A 23030-nucleotide genomic window follows, 5' to 3' on the forward strand; every position below is an offset into this window, starting at 1 on the left:
AATGCAAATTACACGAGGAGGCGAGAGCGCCGGGGAGGGGGAGAGGGAGGGAGGTGACGCCAGCAGCCGCGCTGGTTCCTCTCCCCGTACCGCTCGTTTGTTATTCACATCTATCCGCCTGTTTTCGGGTTTAATAAAAGGAAGAGCGGGCTTTTCGGAGACATTTATGGACGGGTGGGTTAAAAAATAAAAAATCAAGGCGCCGTCACCGCCAGTGTATGCAAAAATACCCACCCGTAAATATAGCGGCAGCGTGTGAGCCAGCACAGCTCGTGCTGGTGCGCGGGGAAAGGATGCTTGGCCCTCGACGAGGAGGTGCCTTCGGTGGCTGGCGCCGTCCCCCCGAGGTCCCCTTAGCTCGTCAGCCTGGCATAAAACAAATGCCAGAGCCGGGAGTGTGGGGAGCCGGGCTGGATGTGTCTAATGATGTCTCGGCAGTCTATAGGATGAATATTTAATAGCGCTTGTCAGCAAGATCTTATAGAGGGATTTCTTGCCTAAAATGCTCGTTAGCCCGTGTGATTTCCTCGGCGGTGGTGTTTATGGTGGCATCTGGCTGGTTTGTCGCCGTCCCCTGTGTTTGTCTCCCTCGGGGTCCTTGTCCCCAGCCCCTAGGGCACGGAAATCCCTGCCTTAGGGTCACCTCGGGGGTCCCGCGGCACAGCGGGGAGCTCAGAGCCTCGCCCCCAATTCCCACCCCCTGCAAAAGCTCTTCTGGAGAGACGTTCAGGCTTGACTTGGAGGCTGCAAGTGATGGAGAATCTACCACGTCGTTAGGCAAATTGTTCTGCTGGTTAATTAGCTTCGCTGTTAATATGCTCGGAGCGATGAGAGCAGTAATTCACCTTCGGAAAAGGGATGTGCGGGGGGCGCTTGGAGAGGTGTGAAGGAAGGGGATGGAAAGTCAGAGAAGGGACTCAATCAGAGCAGATATTTCTCTGTGAATCTGCGATCTGTGAGAGGAGGAGAAAACATTTTGGGAGGACCAATGTTATTTTTGAATTTGGGTTGAGTTTTCGCAAATACTATTTTTATGATGGAGAGCTGAAGGCTGGAAATGCCAAAATGTATTCTGGTGACACCTCTGAAACGTACCCTTCAACTTCCCAGCCCCAAATGGCAATTTTTTGCATTTCAAAAAAAAAAAAAGTCTGGATTGAATGGAGGGTTTGACCCAGATTTATCTTTCCCACCTGGAATAAAGACCGAGACCTGTGTGTAGTTTGCTCTGAAGGTGCGTGTGGCCCAGGATGCGCTTGGCGAGGTGTCCCCAAGGCTGCTTGCTTGTAAAGCTAGAGAACATCACGGCAGGGCAGTGTTTCTGCCACCAGCAGAGGTGATGGGGACGTGGTCCTGAGCATGGGACCGCTGGACAACCCTGGGAGCACCTTGAGGAGCCACCTGGAGCCGCCTCCTGATGCTGATTTCAAGGAGCTTCCTACCTGGTCTGCAGGGACTGTCTGCAAAATCCCTTCTGTCCTTGAATTCCTATTTCCTTGCAGAGCCTGTGGCTAGGGCTCAGCCCCGGCGTAATAGGCATCTGCTCGCTGTAATCTCACCGCCCCTCCCCAAGCCTACTTATAAAATAATGCACCTTGCGCCAATTTTATCTGTGACATTGCATTAAAAAAAAAAATCCATTAAAAGAAATAAAAGCAGGTGCAGCTCGGTGCTGCAAACACTCCTTCACTCTCATTCTCTCCCCTCCGTTCCCGCTCTCCTTCACTCCCGGTGTTTGCTAGTTTGTATGATTAATTTTATCAATTTTCCTGACCTGCTTTGCCACTGAAATAAATATGACAGCTGCAGTGCTGCCTCAATTCGTTCTCTTGCCAAGTGAGCTGCTGAGATGTGTTTTCTTGTTGATCGCAGACTTTGGTAAATATCAAGTAAATAGACTGAAGAGGATTCATTTCAGCAGCTCGGATTGTCAGGACTTCAGCCCGAGAGCACATCCTTCAACGGGGAGACAAAGGGAGGAGGAAGGCTCCCGTCCCTCCCCAAAAAAGCAATCAGGAAATTCTCAGCGCGTCGGGCTGACCCAGAATGAGCAGTGAAGCAGGTGGCTGGGTGGAGACCCTAAAAGTCTTGGGGGGGTGAAATGTGCCCCGTGGAGCCGTGGTGTGCGTGGGTAGGGTGGCAGCAGAGCTTGGGGTGCGGGGTTTTGACCTCCTGGTGCTGGACAGCCAGCCCCGAGGGACTCCCATGTGGCTGTGCCTCCCTTACACCATGGCTGTGATCTTTTTTTTGGGGAAGGGTCCCCTGGGAGTTTTGTGGTCTAGTTGCTGATAAATATTTGCTGGTGCTCCTGCTGCCCCTAAGTGGCACTTCCTGGGTGCACAGCTCACCGTAGATCCCAACCAAGCTGTCTGCGCTCAGACCTTCAGCCGGCACGTACAGGCAGGTGGGGAGAGGAAAAAATAGAAGCTTCCAGCCTCCGAAAGCGAGCTGAGGGTTTGTAAACTTGACCCAAATAAACACAGTGCGGGACGGCTTCCTTGAGTCAGCAGGGAGCCTAAAATAGAGCCTGGTGCGACCTCCTCCATCCCGCTGCGTCTGGAGCCTGAAAGTGCCACCCAGAAAGGTTGGGTGGAGCTGCCCGGTGGATGGGAAGAAGGCAACGTGGTATTTCCAACAAAGCCTTGGTTCCTCGGCGTGCCTCGAGGTGGTCAGCAGCCCGGCCACGTTGACTGGGCATATTTTTTTACTCTTTTTGAACCGATGCAGCTCACCTTGGTCCAGCAAGGAGCGCGTGCGGCAGCCGCCTGTCATCAATTCAGATACCTCCCTCCCCTCGTTTCAAGGACTTGTGAGAGCAAGAGGCTTGTGGCTACGGAGATTTACACCCCCTCGGCAAGGGTTAACCTCATCTCGCCGCCACTATTGTCTCAGGACAAGTTGTCAGTCTGTGAGAACGTGCCGTAATGGATTTGAAGTGGATTGCTCAGCCCACGGAGAGGGTGATGCTGTATTTATTGAATAGACATTAAAAAGAACATTTCTCAATTTCTCAGCACTGAACTCGAGGTCAATGGATCTTTTTGGCACTGACATGCTGAGTCAACTCCTAGCTTAAAGCTTTTAGAAGGACCAGGGTTAGATGAAAGGATTAGACGCCGTCTTTAACGTTTCCCTGGCAAAATTGTTGGCTCCTAAATCATTTATGTTGCTTTGCACTGCTTTGCTTGGCCTCTCCCTTGTTACCTTGGGGGAAAAAAAAAAAAAGTTACCTTTTTATTTTTTTTTGGATTGAAATGACACAAGTTGATTATTTCCATCGTGCTGCCCCAAGTTGAGGTGGGTCCAAAAGCGCGTTGGGCTCCTGATGTCCGTGGAGCACCAAAACCCCATGTCTTGGGGGATTCAGTGCTGCAGGGAGAGGTGGTGCCATGGATCCCAGCAGATCCCAAGGGGCAGGAGGCTCTCCATGTGCTGGCGAGCTTCTTGTGCTCTTTAATAATGACTTAATTTAATAATGACATTGATTACAGGAGCCCTGGTGGGGTTGTGGTCAGCCAGGGGTGGTGTCCAGGGGAGCTGTGGCACGGATCCATCCCTGGCTATCGCTCAGGGCATCGGTGGGATTGGTGCCACCGCTCTGAGTGGCTTGGATGAGCCTGAGAGTCTGAGGAGAGGCATTTTGGGGCCCACGAGGAGTGGTGAGCGGTGAGCAAACGCTGCCGTGCTCACGCTGCACGTCCCTGGGGACCTGCAGCATCTCCGCTCCCCGCCCGCAGCCCTACCTGCAAAGGGCCCGCGGTGCCGGGGCCGGTGGTAGCAGGGCAACAAATAAAATGCAATCCGCCTGTATCATAAAGTCCAATAAAAATGAAACTGAACATCCACTTTGCAGACAGCAAGTACACTGTAAATTTATGAGATCATATCTCGTGGAGGACAGGGTAGTTAAGGGGGGAAGGAAGGGGCTGGCAAAAATGGGCGAGAGCGGCCGAGGGGTAGTAAATATGTTTTCAATAATGAAGAGGCCCGATTACCCTCTTTGCAATAAAAGCGTGCACGAGGCAGGGCTGCTGTAAAAATGACTCCCGAGCAGCCCGGCGCATTTGCACCTTGTCATCTTGTCAGCTCCATGCAAATTGGCAGGGTGGCCGAGGAGCGGGTGACCGTCCTCACCGTCCCCCCTCCCGCAAGAGCCATCTCCTTGCCAGCCCCCTCTGCCCCACAAAACGCCCCGATTTTGCCCGTAACCGTGGCAACCGGCCAGGATGCAGGGATGGAGCCCAGGGCGGCCGGGGCACCGCGTGCCCTGGGCTGGTCCCCAGCTGGCCGAGGGTGATGGAGAAGGATTTGGCCCCCGCGGGCTCCACGGTGCAAAGCTTTCTGCAAAAAGCCCCCGAGCGGTCAGAAACCCCTGGGCACAACCTTTTACCCTGGTCCCATCACAGGAAGGTGTTTTTCATTTTTGGGGTGCTTTATACGTCCTCACTGGCCGTGCTCATACCCCCTGCTGTCCACCGGTAGAAATGGGTGCCACCGGACCTCGTGCACCTAAAGCACACAAAAAAATCAACGTTTTATTTATTTTCAGCGCAGATCAAAGGCCGAGGCCTCGCCTCTCTGAAGCAGCTTTCTCAAAAGCTGTGGGTTTTAAAGTGAATTAACGGGGGCGAAGTAAACAGCAGAGGAGCAGCTCTGAGTTGTCTGCGAGTCGGTCTGAGCTGTCCTCAAATAAACCACTGCTGGGCCCCGGAGAAAGCAATTACACAGGGGCTTAACTGCGCTGATTTAACAAAGCTGCAGTAATTAAACCTCCAGCACTCAAGGCTGGGGACTCGGTGCCAAGTGCTCGAAGGATCCTGTCTCCGAAGGTAAATCGTGGTGGTGTCAGCAGCTGGGCGGGTTCAAGGGGTAATTCTCCCTCCCTCCTTCCCTGCCTCTCGGTTTCACCCTCTGCTGTTCACGGCCTCGATCTGAAGCCCACTGAGACTAAAGGAGCCCCAAAAAGTGCCACCCGGCGAGCCCTGGGGATGTGTGGCAGCCACCTCTGTCACCGAGGGTGGGAGAGACGGTGATCCCTGCCGGGGAAGCCAGCTATGTACGGCCATGGGAAGTCCAGCACGGGCAGATCATTCACATGTACAACCCCTGGGAAGCTGGTCTTGGGGGGAAAAAAGCATTCAGGGGTGTCAAAGCTTACCACGGTCCCGCTTCGAACTGTGGTCTTGCAGGAGAAAGATGGGAAGCACGGGGAAGGGTCATGGAGCTCGGAGCTGAGAACTAAACCTGGGAGAAATGGAAAGTAGGTCAGGCCATGAAGATCAGCACAAAAGTGCAGCGTGAGCATGCAGAGAGGAGATCAGATAAGCCGAGGCACATAGTGAGATGCAATTAGCAGGGGACATCAAGTGTAACGAGTGATTGCTCCAGAAGCACATCAGCAGTCGCAGGAGGGCCACAATGTTGGTTTGGTTCTCGGGGAGAGGGAAGGCACTCAGCAGATGATGCCGAAGGACTGAGCGCTGCATTTTCCCCATCTGTTTTCACCTTTAAGGTCAGCTGTGTTCGTGGTTAGCAGTCAAGGGCACAGGCTCAGGTGTGGGAGATGTTTTTGGCATTGCACGGGTAGGTCAGATGCTTCCAAAGCACCTGGGCTGGGATGTTCCTGATGGCATGGGCACAGAGCTCTTGAAGTCTGAAACTCACAGCAAGGTCTTACAGAGGTGCAGTGCCTCGTGCCTTAATTTAAAGACAAAAACATGCAGGAGGTGAGGAAATCTGGTGGTTCTACAAACAAATACGGAAAATCCTTAAGGGAAGGGCTGTTCTCTCCCCCTTTATGTCCTTCCATGGAGTAGGTCCATCAGAACTGATGGCTATAGTGTGGTATGAACCCACGGCTGGTGAGAGGAGCGAGTGTCCCATTGCAGAAACAACAACAGCCAGCTGGTAGAGCCTCGGAGCTGTCCCCCGAGTCACTAAGTTATTCAAAACCTGCACTGCACAAGTGCTGTGCTGTCCTCTGAAGCTTGTGGGGATGTCAGGAAGCCAAAACTTCCCTAATAAGGTGCTGGTAATGATGTCTGCGTGCTGGTACAGGCTCAGCCGAAATTAGAGGTCAGGAACTTTGTGGAAATACGTCTTTGTTGCAATACCAAGGCTGGCAAACCTTTGGAGGTGTAGCTTCGGGGTGCTCAAATCCTCCTGGCCTTTCCGGAGCTGAAGCGTGCTGGAGTGAGTGAGGATACCCGTGCCAAATCTATCCCAGCAAAAGGACTTTTTATTCTGGATCAGACGGTAAATGGCTCGTTGACGTGCCCCTGCTCCTTCTGCTTTTCACAGTGGATGCAACAGGGTCATCGTTTTTGGGTGTTGTGTGGGCTCGAGACTCTTTTACTTGTCTGTGCCTCATCCACATGGGCTGCAAAGGCATTTGGGGAGGAGGGAAGGGAGGGAGGGGCACAGGTAGAGGGGGCTCAGCCACTGCTGGGGCTTCTAGCTCATAAATCATTGACTGAAGGAAGGATCCAGCCTGAGCTGGAGCCCCCAAACCTGCGCTATGGAGAAACATTTCTCCCCAGGACCCAGTTGCAGGGAGAATATTCAATCCCAAAGCCCAGCGGATCAAACACAGCTGGGGCTGGAGCTGCGTTTCTTCTCACCTTCCCCACAAGTTGGAACAGCAGAAAAATGATGCGATCGTGCTTCTACCGCTCCTCTCCCCCTCCCTCCTAGTGGGGAGCTATAAAACAGAGATAATCTACAATTTCTCCCCCGTTTAATTGCCCTGCCCGGCCACCCGAACGCCCTCGCCCCGCGGAGGCAATGCCCTCCATCTTCTCGGCTCTCCCCGTGCCGCTCGGGGAAGCGGGGCCCGCACCGGCTGCCTTCACAGCTGGCTGCCGAGGCCTGAGACCGGAGTTGTCCCCGAGGTGATAATTTAACTGGGATGCTAATTGGGCCGGCCACGGAGTGAATTAAAAGGACGTTCCTCCGCCCGGCTCTCGGGAGCTGCGCAGATCCCGCGGTTGTGCCCAAAGGGTAAGGGGGAGCTGTCGGAGAAGTATCCGGAGCCTGTGTGCAGGGAAATTAAACGAAAAACGTGGAGGAAAAATGGCCATCGGGCTCCACATTTCAAGCCCTGAGTGGTATCCAGTAGGACAGAAAAGCTGTTTAACAGCGGTGAGGTCTCAAACGCTGGCAGGCTGCAGAGTCATATTTTTGCTGAAATATTAGCTTTTTTTTTTTTTTTTCCCTCCTTCATTATAGCAGAGTTAAACGGAAAAGGAACCATTTGCAAGGAGCTCAGCTCAATGGAAACAAAACCCAGCCCTCCAAAAAAAAAAACCCAACCAAGTGCCACTGCCCAGCGCTGGCGTTTCTCTCCCCTTCCCTTGTCCTCCCCTCGCGCGTCGCAGCCAAACAAAATCCTGCTTTATTTGAGGGAAAAAAAAAAAAAAAAGACAAAACTTTAAAATCAATACTTTATATTGCATGGGAGAAAAAAATAAATAATTTTTTTTTTGAAAAGCTGCACGGTGTTGATGGGAAGGTGCTGGCCGTGGCCGGCTCCCTGCGGAAGCTCCCTCTGCGGGCGATGCCGCGGTAGCGTTGCTGCGGCTCCACGCCAGGACCCTGCGGCCGAGCCCTGGGAGCAGCAGGGATTTCCAGGCTCTGGGAGTCGTGCCTGGCTTTGAAGCTAAATCCTCTCTGTTTTTTTTTCCTCCCCTTCCTTGGAAAAATAGGGGTTAAAAATAATCGCAGCGGTCTCTCGTGTTTATCCCAGGCAGGAGGATGCTCCAGGTGCAAGGGGCTGTGTGAGCGTGGTGCGAAGGGATGATGTGTTTGGTCCTGAATGGAAATCCTCAGCCTGTGTTCTGCAGGTGGAAGGTGCAAATGAAAGTGCCTTTTTTTAGCTTGCGTTGTAATGAAAGGCTGAAAATTCAGAGTAGCCATCAGAAGGGGCATAAAACGCAATCGAGGTGTTTTGGGTCTGCGATACTGGCACGTCCTTAGAGGAAATCCAGGTTCAAAGGGAGAAATCCCATTTTATGGCTGCGAAATCTTGCCTCGAAAATCCCCTGCTCTTGTGGAAGGCGCGGAGTTGCCGAAGCAGCATTTCACAGAGGGGCTGTGGGAGCGTGGTGCTGGCGTGGGGCTGGGGCTCAGCGAGCCAGAGCTGCTGTTGGGGGCAGCAGATTTGGTCCTGCAGTGCAGGGCTGGCTCCCAAACACCCCTGATAACTTCACAGAGCTGAGCTCCACGGAGTTGTTGTGTTAACGTCCAGCCAGCAGGAAAGGCAGGAGAAATACCGCTGCACCAAGATCCCTGCTTCTCCACGTTGGGTAAAATATTGTGGAAGGTTATCTAGTTACTATAAACCAGTTTATGCTCCCTGTTTATAAAAAGGAGGAAAAAACATGTGTCACTTTCTCTGCTGACAGACTACGGAGGAAAAATAGAAGGGATTTTCTGCATTTAATATTTCAAAACAAGTAGACCCAATAGAAAAAGCAGCAATTAACCACAAGTACCAGCAACGTGTTCCTTGCGTTTCTCCTCTCCGGCTTCAGCTGCCAGGATTCGGGTTGGTACAGCTCATTTCCAGCCACCTTACATCTTTTAGCAACACTTTTCCAAGCTGGGCGAAAAAAAGCAATGCGGTCGCCGCGTTCCCTGCTCAGACCACAGGCCTTCAAGATGAGAGCAATGTCTGGTGTGGTGTCCTACACTCAGGGGTTGGAGCCTTTCTGCCCAGCTGGTTGAAATGGCCGGTAAGTGATGAGCAGGGTTTGGCCAAGTGTTGGAGTACGCTTACACGGGGGTGTAGGGGAAGCAGGTTTTATAAGAACCCAAAAAGAGGACAGGTTCTCTGTGCCTCTGAGCACGCCCATGCTTACACACCAGGCACATACGTGGGCATTGCACACGCAGAGCTACATCTTTTTCTTCTCCCGCTGTTAATTCCACGCAAGACCTGCTCTGTGACCCCAGTGATGAGAGGAGAGATGCCTGAGCATCGTCTCGCCCGTGCCTCCTGCAGCACCTCGCCATCGTTGCTCAGGCTCCTGCCCCGTAAATAACAGGGGCTGTAAAACCAGGATTAGCCGAATCCTCAGCGGGAGCCCAGCAAGGACACCGGGCTCCTCGCCGGCTGCCTCTTTCTGTAAATAGCCTGCACCCAGGCTGGCAGCATCCTGTGACTAACTCTTCTAGACTGGATTTCTCCAAGGGAGGACCGCCGCTTAATTTGGCTGACTCGGCGCTCTGCGGGAGCTCTCATCCATGCCAGCTCGAGTCCGAGCAAAAACCCATCATCATTAGTCCTCGAAAGGAACAGCTCGGATGTTCTTCACCCATATCGGAGCAGGCTGGGACGTACCACGCATTCCCAGCACCCGAAATTCCCCCGGTAAGCTCCATTACAGCCATCAGCCTTCACGCTCTTCTCAATGGCAATCCTGCCAGCGGTTTGAGACGGCCACCGTGCTGTGCCCAGGGGCAGCAGTGACCCTGCAGGTGTCAGGATGGGTTTTTGTGGGGTGGGGACACACGGCGAGGGGCACAAAGCCCGGCACGTTTGCTCTGGTGCAAGGCAAAGCTGGGGAGGGAGGATCAGGCCAGTGTGCATTTCTCTTTGCTAATGTGTTGGCAGCCTCTCCGTGAATAAAGCGCTAGGAAACAGATCTGGAGCAGCCCTCGGCTGTTAACCGGGCGGAGGGGCACCAGCTGCTCGGCGCCGGCCCCCGGGAGGAGCCCTTCTGCTGTGCTGTGGGGCCAGGAGCGAGCCACCACCAGCCCCTTCCGACCAGGGCAGCTTTCAGGCCCCTGCTCCGCATCCAAATCTGAATTTCATGGCTTTACGAGCTGCCTGCTCTGGGCCTGAATCCACGTCTTTGCTCCAAATGCCACCCCGCCTCTGTCCATCCATGGGGAAGCCTGGCTCTGTATCATGGTGGCTCTGAGGGCTAGGGGAAGGGGCAGAGGATGGGACATGTCATTGTGGCTCCTGCAAGGTATTAACTAACCCTGTCTTGGAAAAGGACTGAGCCTGGAAAACCTCTTGCTTTTCCTCTGTGCAGCACCAGGGTGATGCTGCTGCCCTGGCTCCACCTGTGGTCAAACTGGGCTCTGTGTCTGCTGCTTGAAATGGGAGAGATGATAACGTCCTGCTTGTAAGCAGGAAACACTGGGCGAAATGAATTTATTTTCCCCTTTTCCCTAAATTGCACCAACACTGTAGCTCAACGTTGTCCAGCCTTGCCGTAGGCTGACCAGCGCGGCAGGAAGCTGTGCTGGTGTCACCGGAGATTTTCTCCATCCCGCTCAGACGGGAACCTTGGGGTTAATTCCCCACGGAGGCTCTGTCCCAGGCTCGCCCTTTGTGCCAGTGACTGCAGCAGCCCCCGGCCCGTGGGCTGAGATAAGCAGCAAGAAATGTCCGGCGTGTCGCAACGTCCCCACGGCTGAGGACGTGGCCACCCCTGGACGAAAGGATCCGGTGGCACCGAGCCACAGCAGGGTCCGTGTTGCAGCTGTATTGCAAAACCCCGGGCACGAGGAGGGAGACGGGCCAGCCGAAGGGGTATGGGGTTGGTATCCTGCAAATACAGCTCTCGGGCGGCTGTAGGAGCCTCGAGGAGCAGGATTTCTGCCATCCCCGCGGGGATCGGCGCTCAGCTGCCGTCTCCCACCTCCTCTCTCCTCCTAGGTTTCCCCTCCTGAAGCCGCCTCAACCTGCTGTGGCACCGACTGTCAAACGCTTCACACGTTTGTCACCAAAATGTTTTGGCAGCCGCAGCATCTCTAGGTTTTGACATAATCCCGACAGGAGACTTTCTCAATTATTACTAATGGAACATTATGCTCCTCTTTGGGAACTCCTGCATGAATAAAAAGGGTCATTAATGACATCTGCGCAGAGCCCGGAAATTATTAGTCAATGCTGATACAGTTTGATTTTATTTTTTTAATTTTTACCTATATATTTTCTTAAGCTCCTGGTAATTTCCCACCTTGCCTCCCACCCCCTTCTCCAAAGTCTCCCGTGCGAGCCGGAGCTGAGCTGGGTTATTGTCGCCGTTCTCGCTTTTGTGCAGGTAAATGCTCTTCCCCTCCCACCCTTTCTTCCCTTTTATTCCCTCTTGGCTTCCTTGAAGATCGTAGCTCTCATTTTGGTCCCAGGAGATCCCGTCGCACCTTCCTCTGGGCTTGATTTTACTGCCAGTGCAGCTCAGATATTTCTTGGACTCGGGAGGAAAAACGGGGTGCCTTTTCCTCCCAGCTCTGTGCCAGGTTATCGGGACCCCAGCCCCGCTGCCCTCCCAGGCTTTGTGGCAGGAGACTTACTGGGAGGGTGGCTGGAGCTGTCCCCAGGTGCCACACAGCGCCGTGCCATCAGTTTTGAGGGCTTTCTGGGCAGCAACCTATTGTTTTTTCTGTCCTTCTGCCAGGTATTCATTCCTCTCTGCTTGATAACCCTAAAAACGGCCCAAAATAGGCCTTTTTTTTTTTTTTTTTTCCTCCTTCTCTCTAGAATAATGCAGCAATTTGAGAAACTGGTGTTTTGCAAGACAGCAGAGCGAGGCAGCGAGCTCTTTCCCTGCTGGAAGGGGCAGAGCTCAGGGCTCGCTTGCAGATGGGAGCTCCCCCGAGACTCCTCCTGGCCAGGAGCTATTTTAGCTCCGGGGGCTGGCTGCCAGAGCCTCCCCGCCAGCATCCGAGGTGTGAGCTGCACCTTGCCTCCTTCCCCTCTGCAGAGGAGCTGGGTGCCACAATAAGCTGTTTTTTTTTTTTAAGGGTGGAAAGGTTTGGGAAAAGGGAATGACCTTCAGGCCAGGTTTTCTCCCAAACAAGTCATCTTCTGGCCTGGTTGCACCGTGATTTCCCAGCCAGGCCATCCACTACTGATGGGAAAGCCAAGAGACCTGGGCGTGTGGCAGAAAATAAGTCGTGAACCGTGTCAGATGGGTGCTGCGGGTCACCACCCGATGAGGAGGGGGCTTGTGCAGGGTGGGTTGGGGGCTGTGTCTGTCCCGCGGGCTCCTCCAGGGCTTTGGGACAACAGCAACTGGTGGCAGAGCTGCTGCCTGTCCCCGGGGAAGGCCGAGCAGGGATCAGGGGCCACGGTTCCGACTTGGCACTTGGGTGAAAAGGTTGATGCAGTAACTCTGAAAAGGAAACCGCTAAACAAGAAATAGACTCCTTTAAAAGGAAAAAAAAAAAAAAAAAAGCAAGTCCCTCAGAGAAAAGATATTTCAACCCCTTTTTGATTTATGACCTACTATAGGATATTGAGACATTATTTACAATCGATATATGCTCCTGCAAGGCTCCCGCTGGAGCCATAGACCCTGCCTGTTAGAGTGGAGACCGGTCAGCCCGCTCCGCTCCAAGTGCCAGCCGTGTCCTGCTGGAGCAGGCTATAAAGCCGGCCGCAGCTGTATATCTTTCAGAAAATGGACCTGGTTACACGTGTCTTTGGGCAAGCTGACACAGGGATATAGTTTAGGGCGAAGACAGCAGTTCAGGAGCAGAAATCAGCATTCCTCACCCTTGCCAATAATGAAATCTCCGGCGCGACGCGGGGAGCGCCGCGGCCTTAAAGGTGCGAAATGGAGTTGTTCAGTTGACTTATAATGGAGCCGGGCCAATTCCGAAGCGAGCGCTGGATTTTATTCTGGGATTTTTATCTTTAAAAGGGGATTTGCAAGCACTTTCGGGGGGGAGGGGCGTGGCGGGGGGAGAATATTCATTCAGCGTAAAATTGCATCCTGGCCAAATTCCAGTTTGGGTAATTACATTCTCTTTCTGTAGTGGCTGCAGGACAAAGGGCCATTCATCACGCTCCAAACTGCTGCGAAGGGCTCCCGTGTTCCTCGGGAGAAGTGGCTGCCTTCGGCTCCGAGCGAGAAAGTTTTTCTCCCCGTGGTTGAGGCCGCTCCGGAGAGTAATGGAGCTTGGCAGGGTTTTAGGATGCTTTTGGGTGAGATATAGGGGCAAGCGCGTTGTCACGCGCCGCTCGGCCTCCAGCAAATCTGGGTAAGTAGGGCGCTCAGAAATAGGCTCCTTCCAGCCTCCCGTGGCTCACCGCTTGCCCCGAGGACGCGTTTTGCTCTGCAAAGTGCCACCGGTGCTCTACGGGAACTCGCTGGAGCAGGGGAAGCTGGATTTCCTCGCGGTTTTGGAAGTGCCTATGGGCTAGAGGTCGGGTCACATCCATCTGAGCGGGATGCAGGGACTTGGGTGCGCTGGGAAGAGGTGCGGACACGCTGCCATCCTCCTCCCAGCCCGGGAAGAAACATTTGCAACCCTTCTTTTGGAGGGGGTCACCGTTCAACACCAGACCTCCGTTTTTGGCAAGAGTCATCCAGCAGCCAAGCAATGGGGCGTAGTTTCCCCATCTCCCCGGCATCACTCTGCAGCTCTCCGTGTCTCACGGCCTAAAAAGCCCGTGGTCGGGTGGAGGCCGTGTGAGGAGGCAGCAGCATGGCAGGAGCGTTGTCTGCCTGCCACCCACGGGCTGACCTGCCGGGGAGCATCCTCGGCCTGTGTGCCTCGAGAGTGTCCCTTTAAAGCAATTTGTAGACTGTTATCCTGTATCATTAACCTAATTAGTGTAATTGCCGCCATTTATGTAATGAGTATAAATACTGGAGGAATCCCATAATTAGAAGATGTAATTAGGTAATTAATAGATGACATGGTAACAAAAATCCAGGGGAAACTTTGCAAGGTGGACGCTGTGTGTGCGTGCGTGCGTGCCCACGGCTGTGCCGGCACACGGGTCCTGCCGGGCTCTGCTGAGGCTGCGCTCCGGGGCTGGCTGCAGGTAAAAGCCCCCCAGTATTGCACTGGCCATACAGAGGGACTTGGGGGGCCCTGAGAAGGCTCTTACATCTCTACAGGTCTTGTGGAGAGCCACCTTTTGCCGAGGGGAAAGAGCGTGGCCACATGGCAGCGCGGATGCTCTTTGCTTTCGGATCCCGGGAGGAGCGAGGTGAATTGAGGAGAGGTTTGCGGCTTTCCCTCGCTCGAGGCTGGAAGGTGGCTTCAGGTTGTGGTGCTTTGGAAAAACATGAAGGCCAGCTCCGATGTGTATAACCAGAGAGACGAGGAGGAGCCCCAGGGCTGTATTTGGCTGCGTTATAAAGTCCCGGTTTAGTTCTCTTGTGGGGCTGGCTTGGAAAAGCCGTCAGTGCTGGAAATTGTGCTTGTGCTGTGGGGAGCTGACAAGCTCTCTGCTGTGCCCGAGGAGCGTGCTTCGAGAGGCTCCCGAGCTGTGTTTTAGCTGGACCCTTGCTAGTTGTTGAAATGCTGACTTTTTCCTGCTGCTGCTCGCCTCTTGCTCCCCAAGGCCTGTTCGCACTTCCCGAGGAGTTACGTGCCAAGATCCATCTGAAGAAGATAAGTCACGGTTGGGGAAAGGTTTTTATTTATTTATTTTTTTCTCGTTTGGCTTCCCAGTTTGTACCCACCAGCAGCAGTCGTGGCAGGAGGAGAAATCTCCACACGGACAGCTTGGGCCACGGGTCTGGGGAACGTGTCTCCGGGAAGGCCTGTGGGACAGAGCCAGCGTGCTGCAGGGACAAAATTGACTTAAAGGGTGTTTTTTTTGTGTGTTTTCCTCTGTGTGCCATCTCCACCTTGGCTGCTCCACGCTGGCCTCCTCCGAACACCCCACAGACCTGGTGGCTTTGACTCTTGGCCTCTCCGTTCGGCCTGCGCCCTCTCCGAGGGCTGAGCCACCTCGCAGGAGCATGGCCACCAGCGAGAAGCCACCCCAGGACCTTCAGCCCTGGAGGCAGGGGCCCTAGGAGAGCTCCAGGGGAGCCGGTGCGGGCGGTCAAAGGCTGCTGAGTCCCCAGGACCAGCAGCTAGAGGGAGATATGACCTCACGCTCGGGGCCGGCCTCCTCCGCGCCGTCGATTCCTGTCGCCATGCCAAAGAAAAGCCACTCGCTTTCCCAGCGTTTAGGGTCCATGTAATGAAGCGGCGTAATGCGGGCTTCATTATGTGGCGTAAGTAATTCTCGAGATTAAAGACTTTTAAAATGGCTCCTGCTGGAGCTCCTGCCAAGGTATTTCTGAGCCGCTATCTCCGTGGGGAGGCTTTATCGGGTGTATCGTGATCAGTACGTGCGGGTCCAGTTACTCCAGGAAGACTCTGTCTAGACACTTTAATTCCAGTCCAAAAAGTGCCTTTTTTTTTTTTTTCTTTTTCTTAACCTGTTAGCTTAAATTCACTTGCACACGGCCTTCACAATACCAGTGCAAGAGCCTCCCTGCATGGAGTGTGATGTTCAGACCTGCTTGAATCCCCACCCCACACCAAGGCCTGCTCAGCCCCGGGACCAGGGGGTGGCCGGGTCCAAACCACCCTAACTCAGACCCCACCAGAGCGGGCAGAGGTCCTGCTTTGTGCCCTGCTCTCCTTTAACAGTGAAAACCCTCTTTGCCCTGTGTTTTTGTCTCCTCCAAGGCCTAGCTGTGCCCACATCCAAGCGTCACTTTGTTCCTGTAGGTCTCCGTTTCCAGATGTGTCTGATCGCTCCCCACCTCCTCGTCTTCCCTCTGCAGTCCTCACGCTAAGTGTGAATACCCTTTTCCTCTTAGACACGGTTCCAGGCTCAAAGCCGTGCTCGAATGGTTGTTCCACCTGCCTTTCACACTCTAATTAAAAGAAAAAAATCTGAAATTTCCTCCCCGTTCAAGGCTTGAAGCTCTTCAATCGTGTTAGGCATGTTAATAATGTCCTAGTTCTGCCCTAGTTTTGTGCATCTTTCCCCGTGAATTTATCTACCTGGGATCAATATGAAGTTATTTTCTGTGTAAAACTGTGGATAAAAAGGCATCAGGGGCTGGAGCATCCCCAGCTGGCCGGCCTGCAGCAGCCATGGGGTAGCGGCCGTCACCGGAGGAGGGAGGAAATCTTCATCTGGGAGCAGCTAATTACGTTCCTTGATAAGATTTGTCCTGTTACAAAGCAAAATGGATCCGAGGAAGTCATGTGGCTCGTGCTAGGTGAGAGGATTACAACATTATATATATATATATTTTTTTTTTCTCCTAACTATCCGTCTACATGCTTACTGCAAGCCGGGTTGCCAGGAGTGGTACTGAATAATTACCCCGTGCTACCTTACGGTAACCTTTGTAAGAAAGTTGTTTAGGAGGGGAAACTGTGTGAACTCCTCATTAATATCTTATAGGTCAGAGTTAAGGATGTTGCATCGCGATGAAATATGTATTTCTTCCTATTTCTTAGGAAAAAGGGCTCCCCAGACAGAGGAAGATTTATGATGATCTTAATTAGTTATTTCCTCGCTTTCAAAATGTTTGGGTTTCGGGGATGATATGATAGATAATTAACTTGTTGTCACAGAGTGACTTTTAAAATGAAATGTTTGTTCTGAAAATATTATTTGTCTCAATATGCATCCTATGTACGCCCCGGCACATGGGCATGTGCATAGAGAGATGAAGATGTGCATGAATTTCCCCGCGGCGCTCCCCCGCCAGCTGCATTGGATGCGGAGCAGGGGGTGCAAAGGGCATCGCTGCCACGCGATGCTCTTGCTGTGTGGGTCCCGACCCTCCTGCTGGAAAGGCGACCTGCGAAGGGGATGTTTTCTGCAGAAATAGGAAAAGCTAAAGGAAGGAAGCTGTGTCCCTCGGTGCTGCATCCCATGGGGGCTGGAGAGGAGCTGCAGGGAAGGCAGAGCGCAAGGTGGTGCTGAGCACAAAGGGTGTCAGAGGCTGGTCCTGGGCCCACAGTGCCTCATTTTTGAAGGGGGCTGCTACAGAAGCAGGGAGGTCACCTGGAAGTTGATACCTTTGTTTATTTATTGTCTTTGGGGGTTTTCAGCAAAACTGTATAAATACCAGGCGAACCCCCTGGGGAATGCCCTCCCAGCCAGCCGCCTGTTGCAGATCCTCCAGGAAACGGGAGGCGGAGGGAAGGAAGGCTAAATTTGGTGGCTCTTATTTTTAACAAGGGCTATTTCAATCTGTTGAAACCCATGTGAAATATGTAGAGCCATGAGAAACTTCTGCTGGTGCCGGAGGGGCCTGCTGAGCGCGGTGCCCCAGGCTCTGACGCCACCAAGGCCATCACACGGACAGGGACAAAGCGACGTGTTCAAGGCCTCTCAAGATTTCTCTAGCAAAGCCAAGAAATGAGTTTGCATCCCTCAAATCAGCTTGAAAGCTGCTTTTATGTAGCTTTATAAAAAAACCCTCCGTAACGACCTTTTTCCTCCCGCCTGGCCCTCGCTGGAGCCGGCTGTCCGCAGCACCTGAGGTGGAGGCACAGCAAATGGCTTGGCAGCCTCCCTCCAGCGCTCCCCTGGCACTCTTTGGAGAGCGAGGGTGTTAACCTTGGTGTCCTGGCCACCTTCCAGGCTAAGTAATTACATTCGGCCTCCATAAATTAGCCCGCTGACCGCAGCCGTGGAGCTGCAGCCTCGCTGCCTCTGGGCCGCGCGCTGGCCGATGGGCTCCACCCCAGCACCGGCGGCATCTCGGTGCGGGGAGGACGGGCACGGTCCCTGTCACAGGCTGGCTGTTTGGGTTCGGGTTTCTGAGCCTGGATTCTGTGGGTTTCGGGATCCTGCTGCCTCCTTTTTGGTGAAAGCTGTGGCTGTGGCTTGGGAGCGGTTCGCAGGCTCCAGGGGTGCTGCAGCACAGGGGCTCCACCTTCGCGTGGCTCCTCTGTGTGTGGGAAAAGATTTCAAGAAACTATTGACCAAATGAAACCTCCGTAATGCTTCTAAATACTCAAACACATTAGACATGCCTGCCCAGCTCGGAGATAAATTAGAGCTATTATCACTAGAGCCCAGACAAACAAACGGAGGGCTCTCTCCAAACAAGCCATTCACTCAAGAGACTGGATTTACAAGGGTCAGGGAAGCAACGTGAGCTGCAGGCACCTGCTTTCCTCTGAAACCTCTTTAAATTGGCCATATTGACTGGGGCAGAGGGAAGGCAGAGAGCACGGCTCTGCTCTTGGGGACAGGGGGAGCCTCACCCATGTGGGGAGCACAGCACCGGCTGGCATCCTGCTTTTGGTGTCCAGAGAGCATCCGACCCCAATCCCCTTTGGTTTTCTCCCAAACGTGGTGGTTGTGGGAGCGAGGGGCTGGAGTGCATCGGGAACGCTGAAGCTGCTTTGCTTTGCTCTCGGGGTTTTGCTTCTGCTTCCACGGAGGGGTGGGGAGCCGCGCTGGTGCTAAGGTGGCGTTGAGAGAGAGGTCAGATCAAATCAGCGTCTTGGGCATCAGTGGAGCTGCCTGAAAGGGTAAACAGAAGCCAGAGCGTGTATTTTGGGCTTGGTTTCATGCGGCGGAGGGAGGAAGGAGCAGACACAGAGACTAAAAAGGGAAAAAAAAAAAGAAAGAAAGAAAAAAAAAAAGACCATTATTTTGCTTCCCTGGCTGTGCCCCAGTGCAGGGAGCTCGGGGTCACGGCTCACCACCACAGCTGCGGTGGCGAGGCTGGTGCTCTGCCCCCATCCCTGGCTGCGTTCCTGGAGATGTGCAGGGGTCAGTGTGGGGTCTTGGTACTTGGCCGGGCCCCAAAACCCAGTCTGGGTGCAAGCAGGGGCAGAGCAGGGGGTGCTGCAGCACCGCAGCCCATCCGCTCGCCTGTCACCTGCAGTGGCTGTGCTGGAGGGTCTTGTTCTCCAAGAGGTGCTCCCAAACCCACAAACGTGGTCCCAAACCAGTGCCTTGCTCCTTGGAAGACATCCAGGCTCCACGCACGACCTCTGACTGGTGATGAATTTGCCATTTCCCTTGGTAACCGGGCCGGGTGATTAACTACCCTCGCTTGTTCAAAATTGTCTTTTCTTTCCCATTCAAGGTTCCCTCGCTCAGCGTTGTCACCTCCCGCTATTTATTTGGGGCCGCGCTGCTTGCTGCGCCTTTTACCTGCGAGCCTAACGAACATGCCAATCTCAGCTCTTTTCGCTCCGTGGGTATCTGGACTCAAGTCACGACGAAGATTTCCTCTGACTGCTGAGCAGACAGAGCCCTCTCAGGCTTTTGCAGGGCTGAGCACAGGCAGAGCAGGCGCTGCGCTCACCGCTGCCGTGAGCAGCTCCCAGCAAATGGCATTTTATTTAAAGCCCCAGCCTCTGGACTCGCACCATTACAAGGGTTCACTGCTTTGTTTTTGCTGGCTTTAGTGACTAATTAGTGAAGCTGCCAAGCCACCAGGGCGCCACCAGGCTGGGGGGGGGCTCTCCTCACGTGTGTGTGTGTGGTTCCTGCAGGCAGGGCAGACCCGGACCCGAAATTCTTGCAGTTCTTTCACCTGCATGGTAGTTGAGGGGGGGTGGTTGATGATGTCCAGCCTCGAGAGCTCTGAATTTCAAGTCTTCAATGTCAGCAGGTTCTCCTGTATTGCCGGCTGGGCTGAAGGCTCACCATCAGCATCACGCGTGGAGATGGATGGAGTTTGCTTTCCGTCACACTCACCGGCTCCTTTCAAGGCTCTGAGGTCTGTTGGGTTGCGTTGACCTCCCTCCGCTGGGCTAACACATCCCAGGACAGCGACGCTTTGGGTTTTGCTCTTCTTCCACTGCTTTTGTCGCCCTCTCCGTGTCTCCTGGTGGTGGTGGTGGTGGATGGAGCCCTGCAGTGGCCAGGGCATCGTTGCTGGGACAGCTGAAGCAATGCCTGCCCCAGCGTCACATGAAGGAAAAGCAGCAAACAGAAGAAAAACTTGGATGAGAAGTGGTAGTCGTGGCTTGTCGGAGTGGAGAAGGGGCTGCCTTAGGCTGCCCTAGACAGTGGTGGTGGCACGTTTGGGAAAGCTGGCAGGTCTTTGTAAATGGGCAAGGATCAGCCGGGAGTGCTTCAAGCAGACACAGCAAGATGCCGTGTTTAAAAATAGTGAAATGAAGCATTTCCCCTTTCTTCCTCCTCCTCTGCATTTCCTCCCAGGAAGGAAAAAAAAAAAAAACAAAAAACAAACAAAACCCCTGTTTGTGGAGCTGGAGCAATACCAGCTTTGGCCGCTGCCCCAAAGCGCTGAAGCACCCTGGTACCCAGGTGCTGAGGGTCAGGAGAGCCCGCAGGGGCTCTGCCCCTTTGAAAATGCTTGCTGATGCGGTGTGGGGGGGTGAAGTTTGTGTTTAAGTGTCAGCAAATGGCTTGGTTAAAGACAAAGAATCAAACGAGCGTGCTTTGTTTTCCGTGAAGCAGGCGCATCTTGGCTTGGGCTCACCGCAGGAGCCATGCACGTTTTCTCTGCAAGATGGGTGCCCTCCCTCTGCTTGTGCTTGCCTGCTATTCCCTCCCCGTCCAGCACCCAGCAAAATACCCCGATTTTGTCTCAGGGGGCTAAAACGGTGCCAGGCACCCGCAGCCGGACACCCCGTGGCTTTGGATGCGCCCTGCGGTCCTGCGGCAGCTCCGGGTGCGCGCCAGCGGAGGTCACAGCCTGAGGGTCCGGGGAAGTTGGGGCTCAAGCTGCGACCCCACAGCCATGTAACATGCTCCTTGGGCTGGGAGAAGCTTCCCTGGCAAGCTGGGAAGGCATCCAAGCTGGGGAGCTGTTGTGATAGGAACTGACAGGGCTGGAAATTTGATTTCTGACTGCGTGTGCGTGTGTGTGTGTGTTTCTCGTGAAGGAAGAAGAGGGAGAGGGAGCCAGGCGTACTTTGAATCCTGCAATCATTAAAACCAATTCCACTTTTCCTGCCCCTGCCCACCTCCTGATATGTGTGTGAAACAATCTTTACAGCTACACAGCCATCAGATGGTATCGACCCAGCGGTGGAAATTGCTATTGACTGCTGCTGGTGCTGCTCTCTGCACTTCCGTGGCTTTTAAAGCGACACTATTCAGGTGATTTCTCTTTGCCCAGGATACAGCCGTGCTTCAGATGGGCCAGAACAGGCATGTGTGTGATGTCTGTGTGATGTGTGTGTGCAGCAAACCCCTGCTCCCTCTGCACCGCCAGGGGAAGGGCGTTAGAGCCAGGGGGGAGAAATGCAGGCTCCAGAAACGCTCGCCTAATGGGAAGGTTTGGAAACGTGCTTCCTATCTGTCCTCCATCACGAAGGGATTCTTGCATCCCACCACAGGGTTTCTCTTTTAGCCCCGCTGATTAAGAATCTGCTGCAATTCCCTAACCAGACTGAGTCTCCTGCCTTTATGAAGGATCCCTCCAGTCCTAGACAGACTGAGGGACTGGAGACATCGATTTTCTCGTTTTAAGGTGCACCTCTGATCCTGCATTACGAATTCTCTCTCATCTGCACTGGGTTCCAAAGGAAAAAGCAGGAAATAATAATATTTTCCTTTTAATGTAAGTGGTTTGCGCAGCCTAAAGAACTCCTTTCATCATGAAGCATGAGAACAGGGCTCCAGCTCAGGACCGTGAAAATGCACATTTTGTTTCCTCTGAGGCAATTTAATTGATAGCATTTGGTTATTCCAGCACTTGGGGTTGGAGCTAAGTGGTGGTGAGGGGAGACGAGAAAAAAAGCTGTGTAAAAGCTAAGGTTAGAGTCTGCTCCCAGCTCCACAGAGTAAATCTGGTGCGGTGCCATTCTCCTGTCACCGGTATCGCTCGAGTTTCTGGTGTGGCTTGCGCCCATCCGTGCCCATCCAGGACATCGTGTCTTGCACTGTCGTCTTCTGGAGCAGGCTGAGGTGGTGGGGGCTCCTCGGAGCTGTTTTTTCCTGGGATATTGCTCCAGGGCTAATGCCTCACCTCCCTTCCCTCTCTGCTCTTGGTGGTCTGTATCTCCCATCCCATCCCATCCCATCCCATCCCATCCCATCCCATCCCATCCCATCCCATCCCATCCCATCCCATCCCATCCCATCCCATCCCATCCCACTGCTGGGAGCCCAACAGTGCCTGTTCCATGGGACAGCGGGGACCTGGGAGGACTCTTCTCCTCTCTGCTCCTCCTTGGGCTCTGCCAGCGTCTTTCTCTCTGCCCTAATTCCTGCATTGCTCCAGAAATAGACTATTCAACTGGGGAAAGCACAATTAGCTGGAGGAAGGGGCTGAGCAGCCTGTGATGAGGAAGGAGTTTCAGCTCTTTTATTCCAGGCCAGGCAAGTGTGAGCCTAGTGGGGTCTTCCCGTGAAACTCAGGCTCCTCCTCGCTTGGGGACCCTAAAATTTGAGAGCTAGATTTTCATTGTGAGTCAATTGGTACCACATCAAACAAGGTTTATTGATTTACACCCTTTGGGGACCTTCCCTGCTAGGAGACCGAGCTTGTTAGAGTCGCTGGTCGCCTTTTCAGCCTTGCGTGTCCTCTCCTTGTCTTCCCTGTTGCTACAGGCACAGCTCCCTCATCTTCTTTCCAAGTGCTTGAAGATCATTTTCTGCCTCTCCCCCAACAAGCCCCATCCTTTGGACACCTCCATCTTGCACTTCCATTAAATTAAACGAGGAAAAGGTCAAAGGTGCTGCTGAGGAGACCAGCATGGGAGGCCTAGGGGGGGCACCCTGCAGCTCCACGTGTCCCACACCGAGGGCCGTGGATGTGCCCTTATCGAACAAGCAGCCTCGGAGAGTTTTTTCTTTCTCCTGGGCTTAACCTGCCTAAATCTTTCCGGGGCGAGAATACGATATGCGACTTGACAGCGGTTCTAGGTGAGATTTTTTCCTCCTGGGGAAGCGCGGTAAGAAATGAAGCTTCGTGGGTTTTCTGCCCAGTCGACCAGGAGAAGTAAAGTCCCCGGTGAACTTGGGCTGGGGCTGGGGGCAGGAGAGCTGCCGCCGCGATTTGTGGCTCCAGAATCTGCAGCACGGCCTCCTCTCTCACAAGTGAGAGGCTTTGACACCTCTTTATGACCTGGGAGCCACAGGGAAGCGGCGGTGACTTATGGTCTGGACAGACAAGGTCATGGGTGAGGGTGGTGCCAGCCAAAGGACGGCGAGGAGCTGGTAGGAATTAAGTGAAATCCTCGTTTTAGGCTGCTGGCTATCTGTGGTTTGGTGCTTCCCAAGGAGGCGTGCAGCACGGCAGTCTCACCGTTGGTAAAAGCAGCAGGGAAAACCCATGTCCAGTTGTGGAACCGATCTGTCCTACAACCTTCAG

The 23030-nt window shown here is 53.7% G+C and overlaps 1 protein-coding gene across 1 annotated transcript in view; it reads left to right on the forward strand.

Moving 5' to 3' along the window:
- LOC137860735 (uncharacterized) overlaps positions 1–23030 on the forward strand; it is a 106940-nt gene that overhangs the window by 78298 nt on the left and 5612 nt on the right. Inside the window, exon 10 of the mRNA XM_068691340.1 lies at positions 22268–22582. The gene's annotated coding sequence lies outside the window, so the exon portion shown is untranslated. The remainder of the gene's footprint in view (positions 1–22267; positions 22583–23030) is intronic.

The sequence above is a fragment of the Anas acuta genome, chromosome 8 (genome assembly GCF_963932015.1).
Source record: "Anas acuta chromosome 8, bAnaAcu1.1, whole genome shotgun sequence".
Classification (NCBI taxonomy): Eukaryota; Metazoa; Chordata; class Aves; order Anseriformes; family Anatidae; genus Anas; species Anas acuta.